Genomic DNA, 18,789 nt, shown 5'->3' on the forward strand with positions numbered 1-18,789 from the left:
CCTTTTAATGGATTACAAAGTGCTGTAAATGCATGTTCTGGACAGTGCAATTGCCCTGCAAATAGTTTTAGTTGCACATGTGCTTGTCAGTATTTGTGCAAGCTTCTAAAACCACATGTAGATCTGCCTCAAATGCATTGCACTACAACCAGTACTGATCCAGTTGTCACGTCAGTTGACAAACATTCTGTAGGATGTAGCAACATCACGGGCAAATGTTCCAGAATGATTGAAGAGCTTTACCACTATAGTAAATTTCAATTTCATTTCATGCAGATAATGCATTATATGCTACCCTGAAAGAAGCATACATCACGTCCTGGGCTCATATATCCCAAAATGGCGAAAATGGAAAATTATGCCATTACATCCTTAAAGGAAATCTGTCAATACAGCACATGCAACATTGATTAGAGCCTTTGAGCACGATTATACTCTCACACCAAATAACTGTGGACCTTTGCGTAACTCAAAAAAAAAAGACCAAGACTACATTACTAATTCTAGGAAGCGGCAGGTGAGAACCAGTTTCAAGGGTAAAACTGCATTAGGGTTTAGATGCTGGGAGCAGCTAAAGACTATAAATAATGGACTAAAGAGAGAAAATGAACTCTAAAAAAAAAGGTAAATATTTGTGTGTATACAAACCTCTGTAGTTACCTTTGTGTGTCCACCCTCGCTGGGACGGCTTGCCCGCCTAGTGACCCCTCCCTTTTGTCTCAGATCTGTTTGGTTAAATCCTTATAAGGACTACCATAATTGCATGAATCTGTAATAAAGTTCCATTTGACTTTATAGCTTGCTTCAGTGGTGTCCCTGTTAGAGCTCACGCTGCAGTTTAAGAACAAAACTGCTACAGTATGTTCAGCCTTTTAACACAGACATCCTAAACTCTTACTGTCTATAAACTGAAATGCTTTTGTTGCACACTTGAAATAAAAACAACTCAAGCATATTGTAGAAAATAAAACTGTTTATTTCTGAAAATCATAATACATTGCTTTAGTACAATGCCATATTATCAGTATCTCTCGTATTACAGGCAGCATACAATTTTACTTTTGGTTTCAACACGAACGTCTTAGTTCTAATTGGCGAACACTCTATATAACCACAAACTCACTAATGCCATAATTAATCACATTAGAAAATGTTCATCAAGGATTTAAAATAAACTGGCAAAACAAACACAGATAAGCAAATGAAAAGAAAGGCCCTATTATTCATGCAGGCTTCCCACACTCTCCATACTCAACATTCAGAAATTTCCCACAACACTATCAGTCCTCAGACTGGGGTGATTCATTGGCAGTTATTGGACACGTCCTGTGTTAGAACAGGTTTTGTTTTTGAACACCTAGTACCATCATGCACTATGATATCTAGTTGTTTCTTCTGCCACTTTATGCAGAGAATTATGTCTACAAAAGGTAAGTGGTTTACACTTCAACCTTGAATCACAGAATAACGGATCATTGACCTTTTACCTGAACGTGAACCCAACAACTGCTCTCACTGGCTAATGCGGCCTACTAATACTAGCTTTACTAACCTTGATCAATTATAAAGGGTGTATGGTATTGCTTTTCACTTGACCCCCTTTGCAACAACAGTATTTAACTACTTCATTAAGCAATCTTAACATTTAACTGGCATATGCAGTTTTCAGTAGTTCACAGTTCAACGTGCAGTGGAGTCAGCAGTTCAGTATAGTCCATAAACTGGTCACAGTCCGTAATTCACTTCAGTGCCACAAATTGTCACAGTCCATGGTTCCATTCAGTGCCACAAACTGGTTACAGTACATATCTTAGTCCATGTCAAAAGTCTCTTGGCACATCTTGGGCTGCCCAAGACTGTCATAAGTCAGTGTTTTGGGCTGTCTTTCTCTGCTGGGGTATGTTGTCCTGTGGGGAGAATAGGGTTCTTCTTCTAAGTGACTGTAGTCACTTTAACCTGCTCCTGGATCAGGTATGTTCACCTGAACAGTTTGGTCTGCTTCTATTTCCTAAATCGGCAGGCGTCCCGCGTTCCTCTGTGTCCATGACTGCATGCAAACTGCATAAATCCCCACTGATCATCCTCCTCTTCCAAGTCACTCTCAACTTCACTTAGAGCATGCTGTGGGGCTTGTGTCTTCTCACCAGCCTTGTTCCAGTTCTGTGACTTTTTCTTTGTTTTACTTGGGAGGGCCTAATCAACAGGCAGAAAGTCGCAAGGTAGCAGCATGTTTCTATGCTGCATTCTTGGTCTACCAGTGCCCATTTCAAGTTTGACTTTGTACACTGGAGTGTCCTTGTGTTTTTTTTGGGTAAGGCCCACCCCTCTCAAATTTCTGCCAGGGAGTAACTCTGCATCATAAGCTTTTCTGTCATAGTATTCCTTGCCTTTTTCACCTCTCAGTACTGTTTTGGATGGTATCTGATATGCTTCTTGCATTCTTATCCACTTCTCTAAGCAGTCTTCATGTGTGTCTCCCTTTTCTGCTGATTGGAGTCCAAACATGATATCAATGGGGAGCCTGAGGGCTCTTCCAAACAATAAGTAGAAGGATGAAAATCCTGTGTCCTCGCTACGCGTACAGTTGTAAGCATGCATAACTTTAGCAAGAAAAACCTTCCAATCGGCTTTGGCATCTTCTGGGAGGGTCCCCAGCATACTCAGGAGCATTCTGTTGAACCATTCTACTTGTCCATTGCCCTGGAGGTGGTATGGGGTTGTGTGTAAACCTCTGACTCTGCAGTACTTCTAAAGCCTAGAAAACAGTAGATTTTTCTCTGCTGCTGTCTTTGCAGATTTATTCGCGGTTGCATGTGCTTGAGCAAAGCGGGTGAAATGGTCCATCACAACAAAGATGTACTCAAACTCACATTGCACTTTTCAAGATGCAGAAAGTCAACAGAGATCATCTCAAATGCTTAGGTGGTGACCGTGTTTGATAGTGGTGCTCTGGTTGGTTTGTTTGGTCGTTTTTGCTTGAGTCAATTGCATACTTTGGTGACATAATGCTCCACATACCTCTGCATGTATGGCCAGTAAAATCAGTCCCTTACTAAATTTATGGTTCATTCCACCCCCAGGTGTCCTATGTCCTCTTGAAGCTGCTCGTAAATGTCCTGGTAGAATTGACAGTTTGTTAATTTAAGTGGTGTCATCTGGAACACCCCTTTTTTCTCCTTCTGGTGGATGCTGTTTCTTGGTTTTAAACTGCAACACCATTCCGATTACAGGGTCATCTTCTTGAGCCTTTCTTATGGCTTCTTTGCTTACTATAGCAACTGGAGATGGTAAGCTGTCACAGCCGACCTATGCTACTGCAGATGTGATGGTCATAGGGCAGATCCATGGCACTTGCTCTTTATGTTGTATTTGGATTGCCTGCACAGTACTACTAATTACTTCAGGGTAGATTTCAATGTCTATCATTCAATGTCTATCGTCAAGCAGGAAAGACCATCAGCATAAGCGTTTGTCTTCCCTGGACGATACTTAATTGTAAAGTTAAAGTCTGCCAGCTGAGCCACCCATCTGTGCCCTGTAGCGTTAGCTTAGTTGTGGAGAGGACATAGGTGACTGGGTTGTTGTCTGTGTAGACAGCAAACAAGGGAGCAAAGTAGCCCTCTTCATTGCTAAAAACTGCAGTTTACCAGAATGCATGTGTGGCAGGAAATGGCGTTGTGGTGATGTCAGACCAGAAGGAAGCACACATAGGTCAGGTAACTTCAGTTTCAAAAAGAGACGTGGCGTGCGCCGTCTTTATTTTAAATACAACAAAAATAAATAAAATATTTAAACAAAAGAAACACTTGCTCACAGAGCATACAAATAAATAATCAAACAAAAACAAATCATGAACACAGTTAAGGTCCGGCTGAGCAGTAGCTTTCACAGATCCTTTAAGTTTCGTTTTCATTTTTAACTATCTCTCGCTCCTCTCGTTCCTCCTCTGAACACCCCACCCCAAGTGCAGAGAGCTGCAGGCTTTTATTTACTATGGCAGAGGGGTTAAACTATCAATTCTCCGATTACCCCTCGGCCACATTATGCATGAGTTTAGTAATTCTGTGACTGCAATCTAGTTTAACAACGTACTAGCCGACAGCCACACATTACCACAAGGTTTTTAAACAAAACAGACAGAAACAATAACATGCCGTTCACCGACATTTATATCAATAATAAATAAACAAACACAAAACACAGTACAGGGGCGGAGGGGAAACCCTGTTCTAAAATAAATAATACTGTACAGGGCTGCTCACCCTGTTACAGCATGCAATAGTTATTTTCTGGTACAGTCAGTGTTCTTAGCCATAAGCGATGACCACAAGCTTGTCATTCTGTTGCTGATACAGGACTGCACCTAGTTCTTCTTGGGAAGCATCACAGTGCAGGATAAACGGTTCTCTGAAATCAGGATATCCAAGAACTGGTGGATGAGACAGTAGATCTAAAAGATGATGGAGGGCCTCTTGGTGTTCTCCCATCCATTTAATTGGCTGGCGAGATGAAAGCTGACCTTGACCTTTCTGTTTCAGAGATGCTTTTAGTTTACACCCGCTGCCAACCGTCTTATCAGCTGTTAACAGGTCATAGAGTGGTTGTGCTAAACGAGAGAAGTTTTGTACGTACACATGGTAATATGAGAATGCTGGTACTCATGTAACACTGTGTGCACATTCTTTACCTATTCAAATGACTTACTATGGACCAAATTGTCATCAAGATATAGTTGACATAGCTCATCTCGTAGCCCTGATAAGCACTCTTCTCTGGAACTCTGTACGGGCAGAACTGAGACCGAAGGGGATTCAGATCCACTTGTACAGTCCCCATGGAGTTATGAATGCTGTCAGCGGTTGGCTTTTCTCCTCCAGAAAATCTTAGTGCTAAGCTTTACCCTGGTCATGCACTGAAAACCAGGAGCTCCCAGTCATGCTATCTAGCATATCCTGAATTCGGGGAATAGGGTGGTGATCTGGAATGGACTTCTGATTAAGCTCACAGTAATTGCAGCACAGCCGTAGACTCCTGTCTTCTGCACGCAAACAACTGATGAGGAATATGGTGACTTTGATTTGGTTATCCACCCCCGGATCAGCAAGTCTTAAAGGTACTCTTTGACCTCCTTGTGTAGTGGCTTGGGAACAGACATATACATTTTCTTCACTGGAGTGTCAGCTTTCAGTCTGATCTGTAACTGTAGAGAGGGAATACAGCCTATGTCTTTGTCATTCTTAGAAAATGCACCACATTCTTCTCTTAGCATTTTTCTTACCACCAGCTGCTGTTCTGTTGAAAGCAGGTTTAGAATGTGTTCTACAGGTTTGGCTGCAGTGGGATAAACTCCTTTCACCAGGTGGATGTGTCCTAAGAGAGCGTTGATTAAGACTGAGATCATGACATGTATCATTAGTAACAGGAATAATTATTCTAGACAAGCTGCCCTTCTGAAGACAAAGAAGAGTTTCAGCAATGGCTAGTCCATCAGGCCATCTTGGGTTCTCATCCGGTATGAAGAGCACTTCTGGTTCCCTAAAAGTGGCCCTGTGTGCACACAGCATCGAACACCAATGGTCTGGCCTGCTGGGATAAGCACTCTCTGTCACCACACTCTTACTGCACACACACTGCAATCAGCTTCATCAGTGTCTCTGCTTTCTTAGAACCACAAGAGAAGGCTGAACTCATTGCATCAATAATGATGTCTGTAGACGGTCCAGCCTCCATATCAAGGTTGACTAGTGCTTCAATCACATTGTAGCCAATGATTAGTTCCTCCGGCATACCAGGCTCACAGGACACAAGGGCAGGAACTCTGAGTTCAAGTTGTGACCTAGTTTATGTTCCGAGCTGGAATTTTACTTCAATCCATCCAGAAAATTGAATTTTTATCTGGTTCCTTGCCTTCCCTGTTAGTGTGCCAGGCCCTAAGATGTCTTCAACAGCTCTGATTTTGGTGTTAGGTAGGTGTTTCTTTCTCCACTCTTCATTAATGAGGCAGACCTGGGATCCAGTGTCCCATAATGCTTGTGTGGCAATGCCATCTAAGGAATATAAGATTAAACATTTCCTCCCAATTAAGTTAAGCAGCTTTAACTGACATTTTGGTGCGATGTGCCTAATGTAGCAGGACCCTTATTGTCTATTATTGTCTTGTTTTGCTTTTTCTACCTCCATGGATTCTAATTGACTAATGCAATTACATACTTTCTTGTGTGTTTCCTTGTGTTGCTCCTGACAGACTTTTGAACAGCAGAACACAGTGTAGGATTCTTGAATATTTTCAAACTGCAGAGTGACTGTTCTTTTTTACACCACTGGCAACCTTCCCTCGTTTCCCTGCTGTTTTTGTGCTGTACAGCCTCTGGAGAGATGGCCCTGCTGACCACATTTAAAGCAATGGTTGCATGTCTCGCCCTCACTTGTGTCTTGACAAGCCCTGCATCCTCACTTTTGTGGTTTGGGTCTGCGGCTGTGCTCCACTGAAAGGTTTTTTTTTCATTTCTGCCATGTCCAGCTTCAGCGGTTTCACCACATCGTAAAGGTCTGGATCCACCCTCTTGTCCATTCCCACTGCTTTCCTGCTTTTCTCTGGTCAGGGTGTTCCACTGCTTGGGGAGCTGTTCTGTGCAACCTGTTGAAGAGACTTGGAATTCTCTGTCCTGTTACCACTTTGCTCATGTATTTGCACTCCGGTTTGCAATTCATTCACTTTTGTTGTTTTACTGCATACATTTTTCTTTTGCTTTTGTTGTCTTTCCCATTCAAAGCTGGCTGCTTCATTCATATTGTCAATAAGCACCTCATCAGCTACAGTCTGGTCATCCAAGTAGGATTTCAGCTGGAACTTAATATGGTCATTTAACAGTCCCATGTTCATCGACCTCAAGAACTTCCTCTAAATGAGCTCTGCATTGTACAGGTCATCAGCCCCAATTTGGAAGCAAACAAGAGCCCCTCATTTAATTCAACTGCCCTAAACAGGAAGTTTTGTGGAGATTCACGATGGTCTTGTAAAATACTGACTAGACGATGGTACAAGTCAGCAGAGCCGTCTTCCTTAAATGACCCTTTGAGTTGATAAAGGGTGAGGTCACTTATTTTTCGATCATGTCTCTAAGATTCAGTCCAGGACTACTTCAGTGTAACCTTTCTGCAAGCCTGTGTCAACCTGGTGCATCAAGTTTGTATATGAATGTTTGTCTTTTTGGCCCTTTTCCCCCAATCTGATGTAAATATTGTCCTTCAAATTTCAAGTTCGGCCAATGCATTCTAAGGATATGAAATATATACAAATAAATTATTATTTTCCTTAGTTACATAAGATATACACGTATATTATGTAAACCATATTACAGGTTAGTATCACAGACATTTGAATGCATCCTTTGGGTGTAATGCGGGTGTAAGGAGCTTCAGCACCTCCCTTATTCTGTCTCACAATCAATCAATTCATAAACAAGTGGATCAGTTGCTTCCAAAACAGTTTTGGAAGTAACACGGACACCACTGGAGAATTTCTCTGAATAATTACAGACTGACTCATTTAAAGCAAGAATAGATGAGCATTCAAATTTTCAGTAACTTTTATCACTTCTAACATTTCACTTACATTTTATGAAGTGAAATGATTAGTTAAGGATTCTCAGTTTTTGCAGTGAAGGGATTTTTTTTTTTAACACATCAAATATGGTGCAGTTCCTTTTTTAATAAGAAAATTGCTAGCTGTTAAACAGTGACCCTAAAATAAATAAATAAATCTACCTGTACTTTCCGAATCTTCAGTCCTCACTTTCTTATATCACTTACTTCCAACTATCTTCTTTCGGTTCATGTTTAAACTGTAATTTAAAAACAACCCCAAAAATTACCCAAACAGTACATGTACATTTACACACAACCCAAAAAAATTACCCAAACAGTACATGTACATTATATATATATAATGTTTTATATATAGGCTTACTGTCAGGCTTTTCATGGAATAACTAAAACTTTTGTCATTTAGCAAAATTCTTAAAACTTGAAAGAATGTCATGAAATTCATGAAAACAGACATTACGTGAAATTACTATTACCTGGTCATTTACTTTGTGTTTAACATTTCTGAAAAGATAAGCTTTGTGCTACTCCTGTCAGGACAAGCTTTCCTGAGAGGACAGCGTGCTAATTCCGTCAGGACAAGCTTGCCTAAGAGGACAGCATGCTACTCCCATCAGGACAAGCTTGCCTAAGAGGACAGCATGCTACTCCCGTCAGGACAAGCTTGCCTAAGAGGACAGCGTGCCACTCCCGTCAGGACAAATTTTCCTAATAGGACAGCGTGCTACTCCTGTCAGGACAAGCTTTCCTAAGAGGACAGTGTGCTACTGTCAGGACAAGCTTTCCTGAAAGGACAAACAGAATGCTACCCCTGTCAGGACAAGCTTTCCTGAGAAGATAAGCTCCACATAGCCTATTTGTCATTAAAATGTAAAAAATTAAAAAAAAAAAAAAAAAAAAAAACACTACATCCATACATATACATACAATGCCCAATGCCCTAACAAAATATTAGAGAAAATATCATATTCTCCAATATGTTGTTGACACACTGTATACAGCTATATTCAGATCAAAACGTGGTTAATACTGGTTTATTACATAATTTCAAGGCTGACCAATGAGACCAATACTGTATGGACAGTTTCATGGTGTCCTGTAAGGAAAAAAAAATGCTGAAAGTCCTGGCAGGGAATATCCGTGGAACCTTTGCTACATCTGCGTCCTCCAAAGCGTGTGTCATCAGCCGCCTGCTTCTTTACACACTGCAGACTCACCATGCAGCCACCCAGAGCTACAGCATCGGAGGACAATACAGCCCTGGGCACCTTACAGATGTATGGCAATTTTAAGCCTGTTCTCTCACAATTCAATTTAACTCTGTCTAATCTCATCCTTTCTGCAGTACTTGACAACAGTAAATTCACATAATAATAATAATAATAATAATAATAATAATAATAATAATAATAATAATAATAATTATTAATATTAATATTATTATGCACCCATTGCTTACCTGAACATTAGGTCAATCAGATCACATCAATGCCACAGCTTTACAGCTCTTCTTCCTTTTCAAATGTTTTTGAGTTAACATGGTGCTCACAGACAAAATCTTATTGACAGTGCCACGTGTGATTGAAAATTCCTTGAAGTGCAGTCATACTGAGCTCAGTCTAACAGCGTCCCTCCCTCTGTTTGCCCTTCATTAACCAAAGATACAGTAAGTATCTCTCTTGGCTTAGTGCTGGGAGGTGCACAGTAGAAAGAATGGCAAGAATAATACATTATGATAACAAGTCATTTTCCTCGCAGGACGAGATTATACAGAGAACGGGCCAGCTGATGCAGACGGTAGGAAAAATCCAATAAAGCCAAAGGGTTTTATTGGATTTTGTGGCCCTCTTCTACCTTAAAGTTGCCCATTTCTGTTCTAAAGGAGTGGAGTGTCTTTTGTATTAGTGCCTGCCAGTGGTTAGGGTTAGGGTTAGGATTCTGGGAGTAATTTTATGAAGATAAAACCCAATATCTCTGCAAGTTTCTTTTATTACTGCATGTGGCAAATTGTTTAATAGTGTGCAGGTGAGGTCATCAATAAAGACAGACAGACAATTATAACCCAGGTGCAATGTTGTTTAACACTAGAACTGCCACGGTAGTCATTTTGACGGTTTTCACTTTTAAAATTTAAATTACTCTGCGTGTGTTAAAGATCCATGATTGTCTGTTCTTGACTTTTCCTAAATGCATATTAAATATACTGACAGCGTTTGAAAGTCATAATCGCAAAAATAAAAAAAGTTATAAGCACTTCTACAAAGAACAGCCAAAATAGTCATTTTGATGGCTTGTTACAATACATGCTTTTATTGTCAATATAACCTACAATGCGTTATTTTTTACATGTATACAAACCAGTTTGTTATCTCTGCTTCTGCTGAGTTTACAGCGGTATGTATATTAATAAAATATTGCTTTTGAATTGTAGATATGTGTTATCCAATTCTCTATTGTAATCCTATCAATTCCTTGGAGAACTGCCGTCTGACTGTCTACATGAGCATATAGTCTGCTGTCTTATAATGTTACTATTACAAGAATTTTTTTATAAATCTTGATATTTTTGCATTTTGAGAGCAACTAGATATATTTGCATTGGCAGCAGGAATTTGGAACGACTTCACTGAAAACAGGATTTCCCGATTCAAGCTAAACATAAAACAATACATGGCCAAGCATGTCGCTGGACACTATATACGTCAAACAAACCTGTCAAATTTGGGATCAAGTTTTGACTGGCAGTGGACCCTACCCCTACCTGTGCAAAGATGAAACTCGCTCAGCTGGTCAGAGACTGGGTGACAATGTGGTACTTAGACCTACATAACCGTGCTTAGGAAAAGGGATGAATGTTACACTAATGACAATTTTTTATTTCACTGTAATTAGCAAAACAGTTGAAGAAAAAAAAGCCTGTTTGGAACAATAAACAAAGTGAGAACAGAGTTTCCACCATCTGCGCAAAACTTTCACGTACTCCGTGAAAGCAATCACCGGTGTCCAGTTCCTGTATTTTACAATGTACTGGACATGGCAGCGATCAATTCCTTCATTTTGTACAATGAATGCACAGGGGAAAATATCACCTTATGAAGCTAGCCATGGAGCTTTGGGAGAAACATTTTGATCAGAAAGATGCAGGGAAACGCAGGATACAGTGTGCATCAAGTGACACACGCAACAGAAAACAATGAATAATAACTAAATCCAATAAAAAAAAAAAAACATCTGATATTTGTGCCCAATGTGAAAGAGCAGTACGTGATAAATGCACACGACAAGTTGATAAGCGTTACATCTGTGTGGAATGTACTAATATGCGCGCTACTTTGAATGTTTCCCTGAATGCGCATTCCCGTTACACAATGTGAACGGAGGTATTTTCTTTTTTTAGAAATAATGATTCTGTATATAGGCCTACATATAACCAGTTTACAGCTAGTTACTGTGGCAAAGTGGCTGCTGATTGTGAACAGGTGATGCAGTGCAGGAATAATCACAGACAATTGTAATCCGGTTTATATTCTTTTTTCAATCCGGGTCTGGTGACCAAAAGAATAAGACCCGGCAATACACAACAATGTGTAATGCGCAGAGCTAATACAAACGGGATTACAGCCCAAATAATAATCCTTATCCGCGGATACGGATTTAGCTGCACTAATGGTTCATTGGTCATATTAGACGAATTTATGGATGATAGTGACCTTAGTAGCGTTCAGTTGGTTGAAATTTTTAACGTAACGTCACTTAAAAAAGCATCCGCCTAATAAATATTGTAGCGATCTACGGAATGAGCAAAGCAAGACAGGAATTCAGAGCTAACTCAATTTTTATTTGCCAACACAGAACTGATCAACAGGCAACAGAGTGCTGCGCTGTTATATGACTCTCCAGTTGCTATCAGATGCAACCACGCTCTCTAATCCAGTTCTCTCCTATTTCCCAGCACTGTTCCATTCGTCTCTAGTCGAGGTTACATACTGAGAGGATATCTCCCGTTTTTCATTAGGAAAACATGACTCCTCTTTTACAGCACCCCCCCAAACCCTTCTGCTCTCTTTTACTGTGTGACCCTTATTTGGGAGTGCTGCTGCCATCCCCAGACAGGATTGGCTCTCCAGTTCCACCGCCGCTACAATATGTTTTATATTGAGTAGCCTAATAAAACACGAGAAACTCTACATGACTCCTGAAATAGTTTAATAATCATATAATTTAATAGTGAAACCTACAACGCAATACATGACGGCTCAGCTGTAGCGGTGCTACACATATACTGCTATTTATTGCCAGTTCTGTGCAAGGCTGTGTTTTGAGTAGCCTATTTAAATCATCCTTAGTCACTTTATTTAAAAGTTTCCAGCAAAGTATGTCTTTCTTTTATTTGACTGGATTCTGAGAAATTTGGCTCTCTCTTTTTCTTCTTGGATTTCTATGGCGGTTAAGACTAACAGGTAAAAAAAAAACTTAAGACGGTGCAGCAACTGACAAAGTTGGTGACCTTAACCTCTTACGCCCCCGTTCCGCGGGCGGAACGTCGGTACTGCATTACACATTTCAAAAATCATCTGTAATATTATTACAAAAGCAAAACAGCAAATAAAACTGACTCAATATCAAAAACGTTGTTTTTCTACCGTCAAACAGCGAAGGAATTTTTCGAATTCGCCGTTTCACCACTGAGATATTCCCTTCACAATGTATCTAATACCTCACGGTTCAAAAACAACTCTGATCGACTAGCTGTGCGTTTCGCTGCTCTGGCCTTCCACGTATCTGTTGATGGTGAAATCTCCCTAATCACGTTGAAGGGGAGGTCACAAGCTGTCCATTCATACCTTGACTTTGTTTGTAACCTAATCCATTGAAGAGTAATCGATGTATGTACGTAAAAAAGACACATATCTGCAAGCGAGAGGGCAGTGTTACGCATATAGGATCAAGGTTTCTTACCGTTTTCTGATCATTTTTCAATTTGTAAAATTTATAAAACCAAACGAAATGGCAAGCAGTGTTCCAAAGCATCCCAAAATAAGTTGATTCAGTCTTTTTGAAGTTTTGTTAAAGTGATGGCGAAAATGACTTTCTGGGTTGGACAGAGCTGATTCAGCGTCTGTGAAGCAGCATTTGAAGATGGATTGGAGCCTCTTCAGGATTTGTAAGTATAATGGAGCCACACTACTACGTTATTATTATTATTATTATTATTATTATTATTATTCGTAATTTTCAATATGCATTCATGTTATTAGAAAATGCAACCATTTGACTCTCAAGGGGCACATAAAAATAACATTTTTTAAAATATTTTTTATTGCATAGTAAAGAACAACACCATGTCTCATCTGTGCTGTGCTGCTGTATACGGTCCCTGATCTTTACGATGCAATACAAGTCGCAAGAAGTAATTGTTGCTTCCCGGCCGTCTTTATTATTTCTCATTGATGTTCATTGATTTAGATTATTGCATGGGAGTGTTAAGCAAACTTTTTTATATTTCACCTAGAGACAGTGTAGGTTTCTTAGCTTTTCAAGACAAGCTGTCTGCCTGTTCCAACAATCACTCACTCGGTTCCTTTGTTTGCCACATGTCAAAGTAAAGATGAAAGGAACTGAGGTGTTTTCAGTCTGGCAGCTTGATTTAGAGCAGCAAAGGTGTCTGCAATCTCATTATTATTATTATTATTATTGTAGACATTTAGCAGATGCCATTATCCAATAATCACGTGTCAGCAGTGCTTGAATGAGTGTAACCACTTTATTTTGAAAAAAACTCATTATTTTGCTTCTTGACATTTACATACTTTCAAGCAAGTGAGTAACAAAAATACAGTCAGGTACTGAAAATTCAGAGCTACAAAAAAAAATCTCAGTAGCAACATTTTCCTGCACAAACACACAGTTATGTGAGAGCAATGTGCCTGACAGTTGTGGCATATGAACTGAGAGTATGTGTCATGCATACTCATCATGGATACATTTTGGGCACCAAAAAGCACTCCAAAAAGGCCACCTTTTGAATGAAAGGTTGGACAAATAAGTAAAAAAGAGGATTACAAAATCTAATTCATGTGGCAATGTATAGCATGTGAGGTGCCAGAAGGTGACCTCCCTTTTAGATCTTGCTCAAGAAACTAGTGTATGACTGGCCATAAAGAGTTACACAATATTAATTTCTGGAGAGGTTTGGGGACCCTTGGGCCTAGCTTTGTAAAACCTCATGTAGAATTTGATCCCTTTATTCAATCAGTTTCGATTTTTTATCCAGTGTAGTAGACATGCTGGTGAAGCACTGGAAAAAAATCTGGCTCTTTTCATGTGCTACAAGGTGAAAAAATGATGATAGAATATAAACAAATGAAAAGCATTTCTTGTTTTTTGTTTTTTTTTCTGGATCTCTCCTTCCAGTGTGGTACTGAGTAAGACTTATCAAATCTGGTTTTAGTCCTAATGGCCAGGGGGTTACCTTGAATTCAAGCCCTGAACCATGCCTGTGCCATCTATACTTTGGAAGATAACGTTTATGAATTTAAAAATAAGTGACGCACCACTAAAATAAATGTTTTGCTTATTTTAAATTCATAAAACAATCTTACATTCACCAACTGTAACCATTTATAAACTCAAGATCAACTAACCATTTTTCCTTTCTTTCTTTTTAAAATGATATAAATGGACCCTTATACAAATTAGATATTGGAGCATTTTAGACTAATTACTTAATATGTATCCTTCAGCAATATGCATAGTATAGGACTATATATATATATATATATATATATATATATATATATATATATATATATATATATATATATATAACCATTTTTAAACCATATTTTACTAAAATTATTAAAAAATTACGTTTATAATTCACATTATATTATAAAACATAACATATAATAATAACATAGAACGAAACAGTATGTTCGGCCTTTGGCTTTGTCATACATTGCAATTCCCATCCAGTAGCAGAAATGTCACGCATTTAAAATTGCTCTTTAGAGTGTTCACCACTGTTAGCAAACGTTTGCGACGAACAGACCACAAACACAAACAAGTTCGCACACATTCGCGTAGTTGAACGCAGCCAGCTTACTTTGCGGCTGTGTTGAAGTTTCGGCTCATGCTGGCCCAAGGCGACAGCTCCGGGTACGTGCTTAGCTGTCTAGTGATACACACTTACCAAACAAACAAACAAAACACTCACTAATACTTTTACAACACTTTCTCTCCGTCTTTCATGGTCCTTCCAGTTTCTCAAGACAAACCAAGCGAAGGAAAACAATAAAAACAAAATAATAATACGATGTCAGACTTCCTCCAAATTGGTACTTGTTTGGTGAATCCAATGTCCACACATTCTTGGAGGATTTAGACCGCAACAGTTCGGTAACGGAACCGACAGTAATATTAAAAAAAAAAAAAAAAAAAAAAAAAAAGTCAAGAAAAAAATGAAACCGTGAGTACTTGACGCCTCTCTCAGTACTGCTGAAATTAATACAGTTGAAGCCAATAAGAAGAGCGGAATACTAAAAAGTAACCGCTTGGTCTGTGTCAGTTTTTAACGATTGGTCAACATAAACAAAAAATAATATGGCATGGAAAACTGCATCTAAGAGTGAAATAAACAGTTTTAAGAAGTTTCTTTGATGATGTGATAACATCAGCTGGCACACTGTATTCGGTTAGCAGCAAAGGATTGCTAGCTGGCCTGAACCGTTTTTTAAATGCCGCCACAATGGGATGATCTGTAAACCTAATTTCAGCTACTCACTTTAAAACAGCAAATATGGTCTTCAATTCTGTCCTGAAAACTTACACGCGACAACAAAAAGTCAAGTCACAACATCACCCACCTGTATCCCAAACAGACTTAAACAAACTTAAGCCATCGGTACTCAGGAGGCAGATCTCTCTCAACCCATTTTATCAGGTAGTTTATGAAGCTATTCGGCACCAGCTGAAAAAGACAGGAACTCCTGGAGTTAAATCCTTTCTGGAGTACCGTCGTCAACTCATAAACAAAAGGCAGAAACAAACTCCCCTACTCACCAAACAGTGCCACCTACTGCTCAAACTGTCCATCTGTGTAACCAGTAATTTAATTTAGAAAACTGAATATTCCTGATACAGTTAACTTCATGAGACAAATACTGAAAATATTCTGTTATTTAATTTAATTTATTTAGATTTATTTAATTTATTATTTTAAAAAATGGAACTATCACATTTATTGGAAATATTTTTCTTAGCGCAATGAGATATTTAGAAAAAAATAAACCTATGTTCATGTTTAAATAAAAAATGAGTCTATCTTTATTTCTAAACACTAGTAGCCCATTTTATAAGCGCAATAATACAGCCCAGGGTGTTGGTTGTGCTAGAATGACCTCACTCTCCCTGGGCATGCGGTTATGCGGTTATTGTAGGACAACCAACACCCTGTTGTGTGTGTGTGTGTGTGTGTGTGTGTGTGTGTGTGTGTGTCTGTGTATATATATATATATATATATATAGCTCCTTTATAATGCGTTCATTTTAAAGTAATTGTATCTCTAAATGTCAATTTTTTTTAAAAGCCAAAAGCCGCAATCCACAACTTGCTTTAACTATCATTGAAAAATAATATACTTTATCACTTTGTTACAGGATGTGCTCATCATGCAAGATTGCACTACAGCAGAGAAAATGCAGCATTGTATTTGTATATAATTTTTTGTACATTTTTTTATGTAGTTAGTGCTTATTGAAGAGACATTTTCATTGTTTATTAAAGTAACCTGGTTAACTGGGGGGTAGACACTATGGTCAAATTATGGGATAAAGTGAGAATGTTGGTAGCAATAGTCATTTATTTTATTTTATTTTTGGTAAATGTAAGAATTAATACATTACACAGGAAACCACACACACACACACACACACACACACACACACACACTCACATTATTATATATATATATATATATATATATATATATATATATATATATATATATATATATATAGTAGCGTGCACAGAGGAAGGCAGCAGCAGGGCTAGTAGGTGACTTAATCACATACAAAGACATAAGCCCGATATACGCTCCTTGCAAAGGAGCCGGTTCTTTTGTACAGCAGTATCGGTGCTATGCTTTAGTGTGAGAGGTCTCGGGTTCGCGCCCACCCTCCTCCTGTGTGTGGATTGCCTCTCCCTGTGTGATGCACCTGCCTGTGTTAACCGAGATCGCTACAGGGAATCACAAAGTCTCGAAGGCGACCTGGCATCCTTCTGTTCCTTGTTGGGCGCGACCGGGGGCTCCATTGTCCCCCATTCTGGTTTGGAGCAACAGGGTCACTGGTTGTGGGGTCGGGCATCTCAGGTCATCCACGTCTATATCTGGGTTGCGGACTGTGGGGATCTCTTGCAGCAGGTTGAGATCTGGGGGTGACGACAGTGGTGGGCCCAATCAGGGTGGCAGGGCACGGGTGGACCCGGGCAGGGTGGCAAGTGGTCCGCCCCCAGTTCCTGTCCCCAAGTACGGTGCCATGCGGTCCTGGTGTATGATGACCTTCTGGCCCCTTAGTGGCAACTGTACCCTGTAAACTACAGGACATGGAGATGGAGATAAAAGCAATAGAGTCAGAGCTGAAGAAGGAAACTGCACACCAGGAGGTATGGGAGTCTCATTCAGTTACACGGAGCCAAGATGGCAGCACGGCATCACTGGAGGCAGCCATTGGCTGGGCTTTAGACAACAAGAAGGCGGAGTTTGCAGAGACTGAGGGCGGGCCAGAAGTGAACCAGAATGTAAATAGAGGGGAAGGCAACCAGCTAACCCATAGAGGGCAAGGCTACACTCCAACATTGAAATATGATGGGAAGGTAAGCTGGAAAGCATTTATTTCAAGGTTTGAAGCTATGGCAAACAACTATGGATTAAATGAAGGGACAAGGCATCCAATCTATTTGACTGCATAACTGACCGGGTACTTGAAAATCTGCAATATGAAATAACAGGGATAAACCACAATTACGCATTGCTTGTGTCTGCACTGACAATGGAGGTTGGCGGAGGCAGTTTATAAAGGCTCTGTAATGAGCGTTGTGTCGTGCACAGAAGGGACAAGGATGGAAGTGCTTGTGCTGAGCCGACCCAGGTAGATGTGACAGCCCCAATCGCAAGTGCCAACCCAGATTGTGATGCCAGCCCCAATTAGTGTGCCAAACATAATAGAGTCATCAAACCCGAGTTACTGACCTGAGTGGAAATGCTGGAATGAGGGGAGCTAATGTCCCCAAAGTAAGGCTAGCGCAGCACAGTCAAAGCAGGTAGTTACAATGAAACTACTTACTGGGAAGCCTATTTAATACAATTTAAAATGACTGCTCTGATTAATCAATGGAGTCCCAGCGAGAAGGCAGGGCAGCTGGTGGCTGCATTAGAAAGGGAAGCCACGCAGGCACTGTTGGATCTCGGTACAGCAGAGATAGAGGACTATGAAGCCTTGCTCACAGCCCTGGGCTGCCGGTTCGGTAGGAGTGAACCTGCTGTATGGTTTAGACAGCAGCTGGCTGTCAGGACGTGAAGACTAGAAGAAAGACTAGGCGTCCTTGCCACAGACGTGCTGTACCTGGCCCGCAGAGGGTACCTGAGCCAACCACCCGCCGTGCATCAGCACCTTGCCACTGAAGCCTTCATACGTGGGTTAAATCCTTCGGCCCTGCGCCAGCAGATCAGGATGGCCACCCCCGCCTTTCTGGAGCAGGCTGTGTCCCAGGCAGAACGTGTTGAAGCTGCGCTTATGGACGACGACCCGGCTGGCCCTGCTGCCCCCAGAAGCAAGCCTCAAGCAGGCACAGCTCCCCCTACTGCCAGGAAGACCCAACTTGAAGGTCCAGAGAGCTATGGCGACCCTGGCAACCCTGGCAACCCTCCATGGATGCCCAATCTGATTGCTACGATCAGTTCCACTACCACACAGGTCCCCCATGCACCTCCATCTCGCCCACGCCTGTGTTGGTCCTGCGGGCAATCTGGGCACATCCAACATCGATGCTCAGTTGCAGCTGCTCCACCCCTCTTCCCCCAGGGCCAAATCTTATACCCTGTCACCGCGCAGGCACCCCAGTACAACCCAGACCAAAGCTTGCACTGAGTTGTGTTACACCCACAAGCTCTTAGTTCTGGCCCC

General features: G+C 40.5%; 1 long non-coding RNA gene across 1 annotated transcript; it reads right to left on the minus strand.

Moving 5' to 3' along the window:
* Positions 1–1,037: 1,037 nt before the first annotated feature.
* On the minus strand, positions 1,038–15,591 carry LOC121298767. The gene is made up of 3 exons (XR_005947323.1): positions 15,471–15,591; positions 7,768–7,844; positions 1,038–7,275 (listed from the first exon to the last, which is right to left on the minus strand). It is a non-coding gene; the product is annotated as an uncharacterized LOC121298767 (long non-coding RNA).
* Positions 15,592–18,789: the final 3,198 nt, after the last annotated feature.

Source organism: Polyodon spathula, chromosome 2 (assembly GCF_017654505.1).
Source record: "Polyodon spathula isolate WHYD16114869_AA chromosome 2, ASM1765450v1, whole genome shotgun sequence".
In the NCBI taxonomy this organism is placed as follows: Eukaryota; Metazoa; Chordata; class Actinopteri; order Acipenseriformes; family Polyodontidae; genus Polyodon; species Polyodon spathula.